Source organism: Scomber scombrus, chromosome 18, assembly GCF_963691925.1.
Source record: "Scomber scombrus chromosome 18, fScoSco1.1, whole genome shotgun sequence".
Taxonomy (NCBI): domain Eukaryota; kingdom Metazoa; phylum Chordata; class Actinopteri; order Scombriformes; family Scombridae; genus Scomber; species Scomber scombrus.
The window spans coordinates 16424369-16436993 of NC_084987.1; positions in this window are offsets into that span (position 1 = coordinate 16424369).

Genomic DNA, 12625 nt, shown 5'->3' on the forward strand with positions numbered 1-12625 from the left:
AGTGAGCCAGGGCACTATCATTAATGCTGTATCATTGTTGTCACAAGTCTGCCACAGCCAGGTCTGAGAGTTTGAAAAGAGCTTCCCAAAATAGTAAAAGCCCTGCTTCTCATTGAATGCTGCATCTTTAAGAGAATTCACTATTTTAAATACTACTCATCTAAGCAACTTGCGCTAAGCAGTGAACATAAAACTCAGCAGACCGTTTTCTAATTTCCTTCAGGCCAATGTTCTTTTTCTCAGTCTTTGCTCCAATCAACCAATAACCCCAAATTATAAAATTGCTCAGAACACACTAATTTTGGTGCCACTGAGAAGACATTTAAAAAAAAGTTACTCTCTTTGTCTTCTCTTTATATACTTTGAAAATGTCTATCTTTTACTCTTCCACAGATTATAGTACAAGAAGCATTTTTGAGGCCCAAGCTAGATGGGCATAATTTTAGGGCCAGGTTATCTGAGATATTATTATCATGTTGTTGCGCAGCTCTGTTTTACAAAGCACTCCACTGTTTAGTCACCCAATTCTCGGAAAACTAAAATATGTGCATGAAAGTGATTTTTTACACTTTTTTGTTGGATTTTAGTTGTATATGTCTGTAAATTCAGTTTAGTTTTATGGGACATGCACTATATCCCTTGGCCAGTCTTTCTCCACATGGTCACAATCAGAGGTGCCGTCTTAAGAAAGAAGGTCGTTTAAGGTCCCAGCACCCATCAAAGACAGCACGCTAACTCCTCTTTAACTCCTCTCCATCAACCTAAAACCCTCTATCCCTCCATCCTTTCATCTGGCAGTGGTTCATCTCGTGTGTTATTTTCTCTGCCTTTTCATCTTTTCCATCGGTTTCTCTCTTCCCCCTTTGGTTCCCCTGGTCGAACCCGCAGCCGTTAATGTCTATGAGCTCATTCCTTCCCTTCCCCTGTAATGACGGCATTCTGGTTGACGCATGCTGTCCAACACCTCACCTCAAACACTCGCTGTGAGGATCTCAACATGTCTCACTTCTGCGTTTGGCCTGTCTTGTCCTGACTCTTTTGGAGTCCTACATTGGAGCCAAGCAATGCTGTTGTTACACTTTTCTTAAATTGGATGTTTATTATGGTGAGAAATAATCATAAGGTTCTGCAATGTGGGCTGCAACTCATTGGCAGCTCATAATTGTGCCAACGTGTTGCATCCTGACGGAGGCGTGGAATAGGAAAATTAGTATCACTGAGTGACGATCGCCAGCAGATGTACCCTAGTAAAGTACATGGCTTTCAGCCTTGTGCGTGGGTGTTTTAAGCCAGTGTGTGTGTGTGTGTTTTTAACTCCTTTTAGGGTATACATATACAGGTTTTAGGGTGTCCATTTTTATGCTATGTGTGTGTTTTGCTATGTTGATATTTGTGCACACGACGTACAGAGGTCCAAGTGTAGACGTGGCCACTGGCTGTTTTCTCAGGCCGTCTCTCCTCTTCAGCCTGAGTTCAGAATTGACACTGCCGTTTACACAAGGGCAAACAGTTAAGTGGAAGAGCCTCTGTTGAGACAGCTGGATCTCAACCCCTTGTTGTTTCAACACATATCTTCTCTCTCCCTATGCCCTTGTATGCTCACACACACACAGACACACACACCGGCCAGGCGCAATCTGGCTGTTCGCACACAATATGCTCACTATCAATAAACAAACACAGTTATGTCAGTGGACTGCCGGGCAAACATGGCATGTGCGTTAGCTGGGTTCTCACTCTGTCTCATAAACCAGGAATAGTACAAATACATACCAATCTGACATCATTCGCACCTCCAGGATACAAACTGCTTCACAGAGCAAACAGTGAGCAGGGCAACCCCACGGGCTGGCTGTACGCTGCTATTGTACACTTCATTAATAATTATTAATCAAACTGAAACATATGTCATTTTTATATCTTTCCATTGCATCACAGAATTTCACAGTGGACAGCTTGTTTCCAAAAACAGCTTCATGTGAAATCAATATGTCTAAGTCTAATGGTTCAAGTCATTATGTCAACATTGCACAAGGGTTACAATAACGTCTGAATTCCCTCCTTTAAGTGTAAATACGCCACGTTTGCTTTTCATAATTGCTGTCGTATCCATTACGCCTCTCAAAAACACTTGCCCAGATAAGTGCAGAATATGGCTTGCAGAGGAACAAAAAAGTGACTGTTAGCACCTCACCTGAACCTTTCGCTGAGTTCAAAAAGGTGAAGACATGAGCAAGCTTGAAGAGGAATGGAGACTGATGCAGAAGAACTGTGATGGCATTTCAGGGCAATGTTTTTGAATCTTCAGTCTGACCAATTACAGTGTGAACTCAGAAGTGGAAGAGCAGACATCTTAACTTGGCCTTCTAAAATTTCTTGAATGGATGCTAATTCTACTATCTCAGTTTCTTTTACTCATATATAGGCAAACATTTCATAGTGTGAGAAGATGTGTGAACATGTAACACACATCCCACCCAGTTCAACCTAGATCTTTGAACCCACACACCTTTCACAGTACCACACCCTGTAGCTGCCGGCCTACCAGACAGAGTGTGTGTCTGGGTTATGTGCATATGAGTAAGATTGTATTTGTTTCAAGTTGCGTGTGAGGGTGTAATTATTGCTGAGGCTGTGACATTCAATGACATTCAAACAAGGACTCGTGCGCTACTACAGTGTGGGCCTTCTATGTCCCTCCCTGTACTTTTCCTTAATCAAAGAGGAACTCACTGGCTGACCTGGAATCAGTGGAACGCGCCACATGTGGGACATTAGTCTGAGAATAAAAAAAGTTTTTCCAGCTCCACATTAAAAAAAAAAAAAAGAGAGAGAGAGAGAAAAAGCTTTAAGGCTCTTCAGGCTGTAAAGCTAGCCTCAGCAGTGAAGAGCCCAGCCCAAGCTCGTGGTCTGCTCCCTGTAGCCCAATGCGTGTAACCCTATCCTCTGCCTGATTCGTTGCCAAACACCCTTACCACCACCAGCCCTGTACTTAGTCCACAGCCGCACTGCTGCCACTGAACCACACATGTACAAATGGATGCAGAAGCTGTGCACACACACACACACATACACACACACCCACTTTTATTCCACTACGCCACGGTTTCCTGAGCCTGGGCCCATTCCTACGGATTGCTGTCAGGCACAAGCCGCCCCACCAAAGCCAAGGCTTGAGTCCTGGATTCCAACCTCTTCTCATCCTTCTGCTCCCTCTATTCCACCTTTCCCACAACCATCCATTCATCCACCCTTTTAGCCTTCCCTGGTAGGATTTTCAGTATAATTATTCCTCAGTATTAAAAGGCAGAATAACAATGTCTCCCACCTCTCTTGTCTCTCTCCCATGTCTTTTGGCTTAGAGGTTATCTAATGCCACAGTCAGTTGCGTAGGGAGCAAAGCAGCACATCCCCTCGTTGGCCCAAATTAACTCTATCATGTCTCTCGGCTGTGCCTCACCCTCATGTTAACCTCTTTCAGTTCCATTTTTGCCTTCCACTGCCCAATTTGGCCTACATCAACACTCCCACAGGGGAATCAGACAGTAGACAAGAAGACGGAGACAGCCGGGCCTGAACTGTAGCTGAAACTGAGCTACAGCTACAGTAGCCGTTGGATTCCCTTCCTTTCATGGAGGTTTGGGAGCTCACAGACTTACAGGGCCTCTGAACAATGAGAGGAATGTTTGAGCGTCTCCAGCCTCGCTTCACTACTACCATTACGTCTCTCGGCTGCTTTTCTAGAACTTTTTATGACCTCTTTTCCCGCTCTGTGCTGCCAGCGACACCCCACGGCAAGGTACACGGAATGATGGACATGTAGACAAATAGACCACACACACACAAGATGACAGACGTACATGACAATGTATGCAGACAGTTACACAGGAAGGCAGACAAACAGGTAGGGGCAATTATGCAGTAATTCATTCAGACGGGTGGTGACATAATGCCTAAACCAAACAGACAGACAGACAGGCAGACAGAAATTAAGCCATCCCATTCAAAGCAACTATTTACATCTGACCTTTGTAATGGAGCTGGTCCACAGTGGCATACCTCATACTCAGATCAGGGCATAATTCCAGTACCAATATTATAGTACATTTGAATAGCAGGCACACATTGCTGTCACTCCATGTGAACGTCAGTCCTGATCAACAGGTTGCAGGATTTGCTGTTAGGTAAGTGTGAAGTGCCTCTCTGCGGAAGACCAGTGGTTCAAGACAACAACAGAAAAAAGAAAGTCAAAGAAAAGTGTACAGATTTGTTGTGTAATAAAGTCATAAAACAGTAAAAAGGCAACAATCCACTTCTGAGAGGAAAGCTACACCTACCTGAGAGAAAACATTTTTTTAAACTCCTTTCCTCTGTCTCATTTTCACTCTCCTCATGCTCTCCAGTATCACAAAGTTGAACTTCACAGTTGCCGGCCCCTCTCTCTCACCCCCTCTTTTTCTGTCTCTCTCTCTCTCTCTCTCTCTCTCTCTCTCTCTCTCTCTCTTGCTGTTCCTCTGCGTCTCTCACTCTTTGTCTTTCTTGTCAGTCTCTTTCCTTCGGCTGTGCAGACAGGAGTGTGTGTGAACGCAAGAGTGTCTGGGAGCCAGACAGGGTGAGAGTAAGCGAGTGGGCGGACCCTGCCTAGTGCAGGGGATTCCTTTATGACGATGTCAGAGGACAGGAGCCCTCCCCTTCCTTGTCTCTCCTCTGCCTCCCCTCTCTTCCCCTCTCTTCCCCCCTCTTCCCTTGTGTATGGCTGAGGCTGCGGCTGCTCTAACACAGGAAAGGGGGCAGGGAGATAATTGGCCACACAGCTGCTAATAAACGAGCAAAGGCTGTTTGAGTCAATAGAAGGCAGGAAGAGCTAAATGTGCAGTGTTTCAATGGACAAACATACTGAGGTGGTTTTGTTAGTGCCTTGTGTGTTGAAGATGTTCTGTAGAGAGGTTAAATTAGCTAGAAGTTGCATGTTTTGAGTCAGATAATGATCATTTCTATGTCTGACTATGATCAGAGTGAACACATCCTATTGAGATAATATTTTTTAAAAATTACTCATAGCTATTATTTATTTATTTTGTCAGAATAAGTTTTTAATATAATTTTGCACAAAAAAAAATAGGAGAAAGCCTTTTTTACACTACATACATACATACATACATACACACACACACACACACACATACATACATACATACATACATACATACATACATACATACATACATACATACATACATTGAATACATACATAAAATAACACGGAGAATGCATGATGTAGTATTTGTGTTTTACAGTATATTTTGACTAGATAGCCATGTCACAATTATTCAACCCCTATGTAATATTGTCGTTTTAAAGCCTTCTGCTAGTTTTTATGGCCTAAAGTGGAGTTGAAACATAATTAAACCTTTGGGAACTCTATAATGATCCTTACTTTGCTTCAACCCACCCATGAAGGTATTCAAGGTGAGTTGCAACCATGAGTAAGACAAAGGAGCTTCCACAAAAGCTGAGAGAGGAGCTTATTTCATTGCACCTGAAGTGCCTTGGGATATCCCAAAAATGTAACATTCCAAGAGACTACATTGGGAGCATTATAAGGAAGTTCAAAATATATGGAACAGCTGCAAACCTGCCCGGCCATGGGAGAAAATTTCAAGGGCAACTTTAGTCAGGACAACTAAGAAAACCCCCCTGTTTTACTGCAAAACACGTACAGGATGACCTGATGAAGGCTGGTACAAGTGCTTCAGTGGCAACTATGAGACAAGCACTGAATCAACAAGGACTTCATGGACGCACTCCAAGACGCACTTCACTCTTGACCACAAGGAACATCAAAAATCAACTAGAATATGCCAGGAGGAATTTGGATAAGACTGAAGAGTTTTGGGAGTTCTATGGACTAATGAAACTAAACTGGAACTGTTTGAACATATGGAGCAGCGGTATGTCCGGTGTGCAAAAGAAATTATGACCAGAAGAACACCATCCCTACAGTCTGGCATGGAGGCGGGTCATTGATGATGTGGGGCTGCTTTTCTGCGGCAGGAACTGGCAATCTTGACTGTGTACCTGCCATCATGGATTCCCAGAAATACCATTTTTGAACTTCAATGTTAAGTCAACTTGTGATGTCAAAATAACTCATATCTATCAATACATATTTTTTGTTGTTTAATGAGGTTTAATGTCATTAACCTTGATACACATCATTATAATGTGTTTTGAGGTGAGGGGGTTGAATATTTCTAATTGCAACTGTATATACATAGTGTCTGTCAAAGTCTTAATTTGATCAGTTCAGTTGTGTTAATGTTTATGCTAAAGTCTTGTCTCCTGTCCTTTAAACTTTTTTATACTGACAAAGTACATTTCTACTTGGGGAAAGAGATACAGTAATCTAAGCAGAAAAAACAAACATACTGAAAGGCAGAACACTTAGGTTTCGATATGGAAATAATTTTCAGCTAAATGATAAGAGTGGGAGTGAGAACTACTCAAATGAATGAACAGGTGTGTATAAAAGTCTAAATTTAGGAGCTCTATGGTATCACATCTTAGTAAGTGTGGTGACACTGACGTCTTGTCTGTATTTTACTGATGGATAAAGAACAATAACACATTTCTCAATAACATGTGAAAAGTGATTCAAATCAACTGAGAGCAAAAATGGTTTCACAACTTATTGAAAGAAAACAGCTGTATATATATCATGGTCTTTGCACCTTTAAATATGGGTGAGGCTGGCACCAGTTTTTGATTTTTTCTAGATTGATATCACATTGATAAACCTGTAGTATGAATGTCATCTCCTCATGGTAATTAATATCATAATCTGCTGCATGGATATTATGTTACATATATTATGAGCAACAAGGAATGTCTCACAGCTTGAAAAGCTGTACTGTCATGTAAAAAAACATTTAAAAAAAGACATGGTTATTATACAAGTTATTGTATTTGTGTGTGTTTGTGAGGTGTCCAAGCTCGGTTTGATCTGCAATCTGCACCTGCCAAACATAGGACGCCTCTTGCCCCGCTCCCGCCCTCCCACCACCCAACACACAGACTATCACACACAGAGGCTTTAGTAACAAAAGCTTCTGAGAGGTGCTATTACAGGCTTTACGACTTCCCCTTCTTCCCCCGAAGCCTTTGGGTGTGTGTGTGAGCGATGAAGTCCTGCGCAGACAACCACGCCCCTGTGAGAGCGAACGTCACACATTCCACACAAGTACACACACACATACACACTTATGCGTATCTTAGCAACACATGCATTCAAGCTTAGTGAAATGACTATGCCAGTAAGACACATGACTACGATACAAGGTTTATCTTCAGATGGGATAATGTTTTGTTTATAGACCTCAGTCTCCATGTTGTGTTCATAGGGGATTAACAACTTTGCATAACAGCCGAAGATGATGAAATGTGACGAATGCCTGAAACTTTTTGATTGTTAGTTTACAAAGATTAGTTGCATATGAGAGTAGAGAAGTGTTTGATGAATTTCTCTTTTCCCCTCTCTCTCTGTCTTGCATATTTGTACTACAGCATGAACTCTGATCATGTCACTCTGTCAAGAACATGACATGTAAAAGGTCAATATAGAGACTCAGATGAGCTGATAGAGACAGAGATAAGTGGGCCATCTATGTCATAAACTCATCACTTGTGAAAAAGAAGAGAGAACATTTCCATCTCCATTCTGTGGTCAAAACCCCGGTGAATGGCATGCACACTCCCCTCTTATTTTGCCTCACAGAGATGACAATTAGCGTAGCCACATGCAACACCAGTGCTGTAATGACGGAGACGATGCAGATCACATACAAAGATGCTCTCAAAAGCTTTTGAGAGAAGCTTTTCATTACAGTTCATGGTCAGTTCTTTCAGCCCGGGTGAATCATGATGCAAATAAGCCTGGTATGAAACTGTAAAAAGTAGACCATATCTTGCTACTTTTCCACCAACGCTAGTTTATTGAGAGCAAACTTTGGTGCGGAATGTTCTGCAATCATTCCTGCTGGCAGGGAGGGTAGTGGTATTTGGAAAACGGTGCTGAAAGAGAGCTCTGTGCTTCTTCTTCACCTACGGCCTCTGTTCTTTATGGTTCTGCGAAATATTATCAGCTCTTTGTAAGAACTAGTGATACGTCAGCCTGGTTGTAAATGTTCCCACTGTGTGTGTGTGTGCACGTCTGTGTTTCAAGTGATGAGTCAGTTTTCAAGAGAAAAGAGTGATAGGTGTAGCTGTAGCAGCAGTGGTGGAAGAAGCACAAATACAGTAATGTAAAAAATACTCCATTACAAGTAAAAGTCCTGCATGACAAAATTCTACTTAAGTAAGTTCAGAAGTATTAGCAGCAAAATGTAGTTCAAGTTTTGCAGTAAATGTAGTGGTTTGGTCCCTCTGACTGATATATTATTACATATGACATTACTGGACTATTAATGGTTTACTTTACAGTTAGCTAGTTTGTCCAGGGGTTCCCAACGCCAGGGTTGAGCTCCTCCAAAGAATCACCAGGGAATTCTGAGGGGTCGTGTAAATGGAAGAGGAAAGAAAAAAAAAGTTCTGATACACTGAAATACTCTGTTTTCTGTTTTCGAAACTTTTTCTTTAATCTATGATTTTTTGGTAAAATTTTGGATCATTTGAACATTTATTGAAATCAAACTGTGTGAGAAGTTTAGAGGGAAAAATCACTATTTGGTGTAGCTGTTAACATTTCATTGACATCTGACATATGGCCCTGACTACACACTGCTTTTACCTCAAAATTGACCGTAAGTACTTAAATACCTGAGTTAGTTACTTTCCACCTCTGTGTAGCAGCGTATGTATTTGCATTTGAATGAATAAACAGTTGTTTCTACCGTATGTATCTGATGTGCGTGTGTGAAATAAAGAAGTCATACATTGCAACATTGACTTCAAAAGCTGCCGGAGACAGCAGATCATGAGGCTGGTGGGTAATTTATTGGTGTCATTGTGGAGTTGGGTCATCCTTACTTAATGGTTCACTGAGAAATATACTCCATAGTGTGTTCTTTCCCTGTGCCTTAGCTCAGAGGTCAGAGTGCAGACATATATAGTAGCCTATAGTACATATATATATATGTCTGCATGCAGATAAAAAAGTTAATGCACTTGCTTACATGTGCATGTATTTCAGTGCATTTATATATGAGTAAAAATGTATTTATATTGAAGTGTGTAGTATGCATGTGTATATATGTGTGTGCGTCAACTGGTCACATGAGACATTCGGCTGAGCGACCATCTTAGACAGTGAGTCAGACAACAGTAAGTGACTCTAATCTGGGCCACAGGGTCTGGGAAAAAAAAAAGTACTTCCATTTGGTTGTCATGGTGAGTCAGATCAAATTATGCAACAAGCAGTGGAAAATGGTTTTGGAGAGAGAAAGACATGCAGGAGAAGGAGAGAAAGAGCTAGTGCCAGCTGATCCGTGAGGTATCAGCTTTACACTTAACCAGACATGTTGGCGAAGAGCAAATTTTGATTAACAGCGACAGTTTCTGCAAATGCATTCACATGTAAAAGTTTGACAGTAGGCTACTCCTCTGCTTCTGGTCACTGAGATGCTCTTCCAATGCCTTGCCCAAAGGTATTTAGACAAGTTCTTATGGGCAAGGAGAGTGTTCACTTTCTCTGCCTGTAAATTTTGTCATTTTGAGTAAAATGTCTCCATGGCTATTGGATGCAATTCCATAAAATTTGATATACATGTCCATCTCTGGATGAATAGTAACTTTGGTGACCCTCCTACTTCTGCACAACTAACGATATTCCCCTCAGCTACTTTGTGTTTAGTGCTAATTATCAAATTCTGGAATGCTAATACATGAAACTAAAATGGCGGCAACATCAGGTATAAACATTATACCTGATTGTTATTGTGAGTGTTAGTATTTTGCTTGAAGTACAGCTTCACAGAGCTGCTATCTTGGCTGTAAAATTATAGTGTTATTTATTACTAGATTTGATTTATTTTTATTGAATATTGATTTTCTAAATGAGTCCCCCTCCACTCAAACTTATGTTTTTATTCTTCTTCCTTCACTTTGATGTTTGACTTTCTCTGTGCAGAATGATGTATGTGCAGAGTTTGACACTCGAAGGCTGTTTTCATTTTCATTTTCTCATCTGCTGAAGGTGGAAAGTTTTTCTGTTCTCACAGAAAGTTACGTGATGATTTGTGACATCACAACTGGTTTGTCGCTTGTGGCCCAGTATTCAACTTATATAAGTTTGATGTGGAAACATGAAGCCTGCAGTGCACTAAAACTGAAAATTGACTTTTCAGTGAAGTAAGAGACATCTTTTATCCAGAAGTTAAACTTTTGAAATGAACATGATTTGCATATTCATAGAGGGAGAAGGAGTTGATTTTAAGTATTTTTAAAAGGATGTGGAAAAACCATCTCAGGCACAATTTAGTACACCATGCAGGGTATTTTTTTTAATATCTTAAAACATAACTGGAGGGGATATTTAATGTTTCATGCAACTCATTGGAGTAGAATGGTGGGTAATGTATAGACATCTTGCTTGGGGGACTTCCAAGTATTGGGTAGGGTTGCTGAAGAGGATTGAACCAGCAACCTGTCAGCTAGAACGTGGCCTCTTTATTCAACTTGACAACCCTTCAGCCCTTTCCTCATCCTCAGCTCCACCCTGAATTAACAGCCTCAGGCACTTTTTCCCCCATTTGCAGCTTCCTCTTCCCCCATCCACCCCCTAACCCAGTCCTGGGACATTTGAGGTCATAACTTTTCATGAACCGCTGGACCACTAGAAACCAGTCCAGAACTCAGTCATAAAGTCCATGAAAAGATCTGCACGTCCTAACTCAAACCAGCCAGCTAGGAGGCTCCAAAAGGATCCACTTGACTTTGACTGTTCTGTCCTTATTTTCTCCTTCCTGTGCTTGCACGCTCTCTCTCTCTCTCTCTCTCTCTCTCTCTCTCTCTCTCTCTCTCTCTCTCTCTCTCTCTCTCTCTCTCTCTCTCTCTCTCTCTCTCTCTCTCTCTCTCTCTCTCTCTCTCTCTCTCTCTCTCTCTCTCTCTCTCTCTCTCCCTCCCTCTCTCTCTCTCTCTCTCTCTCTCTGGTATTTATGTGTTGGCAGTTACCTTGGAGACAAGACATACAAACACTGTGGCGGTAGACAGGAAGTGCTATGGAACCACAATGGCGTCACTGCGGCTCTGCGCTCCGCTCTCCTCTCTCTCTTTCTCTGTGTCTGCCCCAGCCAGCATGCATGCTATTATCCTTAGCAAGCTGTATGGAGACCACACCGCTCTCTCCTATTCTCTGTGTTCTCTCTCATTTCTCTCATTATTATTAGCATTGCTTTTTCAGCTGTGTCTTTCTCTCCCTCTCTCTCTCCCTTCAACTTTATACCACATTAGCTGCTTTAGTATTTGGAAAATCACTGTCTGATTTGCGGTGTCTGGAATGCCTGGTGTTAGCTGATGTGCTGAAAAGCTGCTGGGCATCAACCCTTTCAACGTTCGACCTGTACACAGGGCGTTGACTGCCGAAAAGCGACTCCCCTGTTTCAAAACTGGGTCAAGAATGTGTGTGTGTGTGTGTGTACTGTATGTTTTGGACTGTGCTTGTTTTTGAGCGGCTTGTGAGTTTGAGTTGAAGGGGGAGCAGGAAAACATTGGCACTTCTTATATGATTAAGTGAGTCAACAGGTGAATGAGTAAGAGGGCAGCGACACGGAGAGAATACAGGAATGTGTGTGGTCCTATTGCAGACTCTTACATCAGACTGGCAATAGTGTACAGTGCACATCCCTCCTGTTCTCCCTCTGTCTTTTTTACACATCCCAACTCTAAATATACTCCTCTGGAAAAACCCCTTAAGAAGATACCGCCCTCTCCCACTGCACATGCTAAAAATACCCAGGCAAGACCACCTTTACAACCCCACCTCCTTGCTCGCTTTTCTTTCTATCTGCATTCCCCTCATTCGCTCTCCTGCTGGCCCTCTCACTTGTTCTTGCACTCAACGCCAGTTCTTGATTATACACAATCCTAGCCTCTCTAACTCATGTGTGTGATGTGACTCCTTTCTTTTGTTTTTGCCTACTACCTTAACGGCCTTTTCTGCCTCCATGTACCTCCTCCTCCTATCTCTCCCCTTTCTGATAGCGATGTCTCCTTTTAATTCCTTGAAGCTCCTTGCTGTTTCTGCAGACACAGAGAGCCAGTCATCCATCCATCCATCCATCCATCCATCCATCCATCCATCCATCCATCCATCCATCCATCCTTACAGGCAGCCAAACAGTCTGTTGACCAACCAGCTGATCACCCGGATGGCTGGCCAGCTGGCCAGAGCGATGCAGCTATCAGGGTCTGGCTAGTGGTGAAACACGGTGAACAGATGAGTTCTCAGGACACACAAACAGAAGAAGAAAAAGAAGAAACAGAGGTGGATTTTCTTGCAGTGAGCTCATAGAATGGGAGCAAATCAAGGAGAGAGCAGGGAAGATTAAAAACAGATATGCCAAAGTTCATAGTGTCATCTATCACCCCTCGCTGTCAGTGGGAGGATAGAGGTTGAAACGTGAACGTTTTT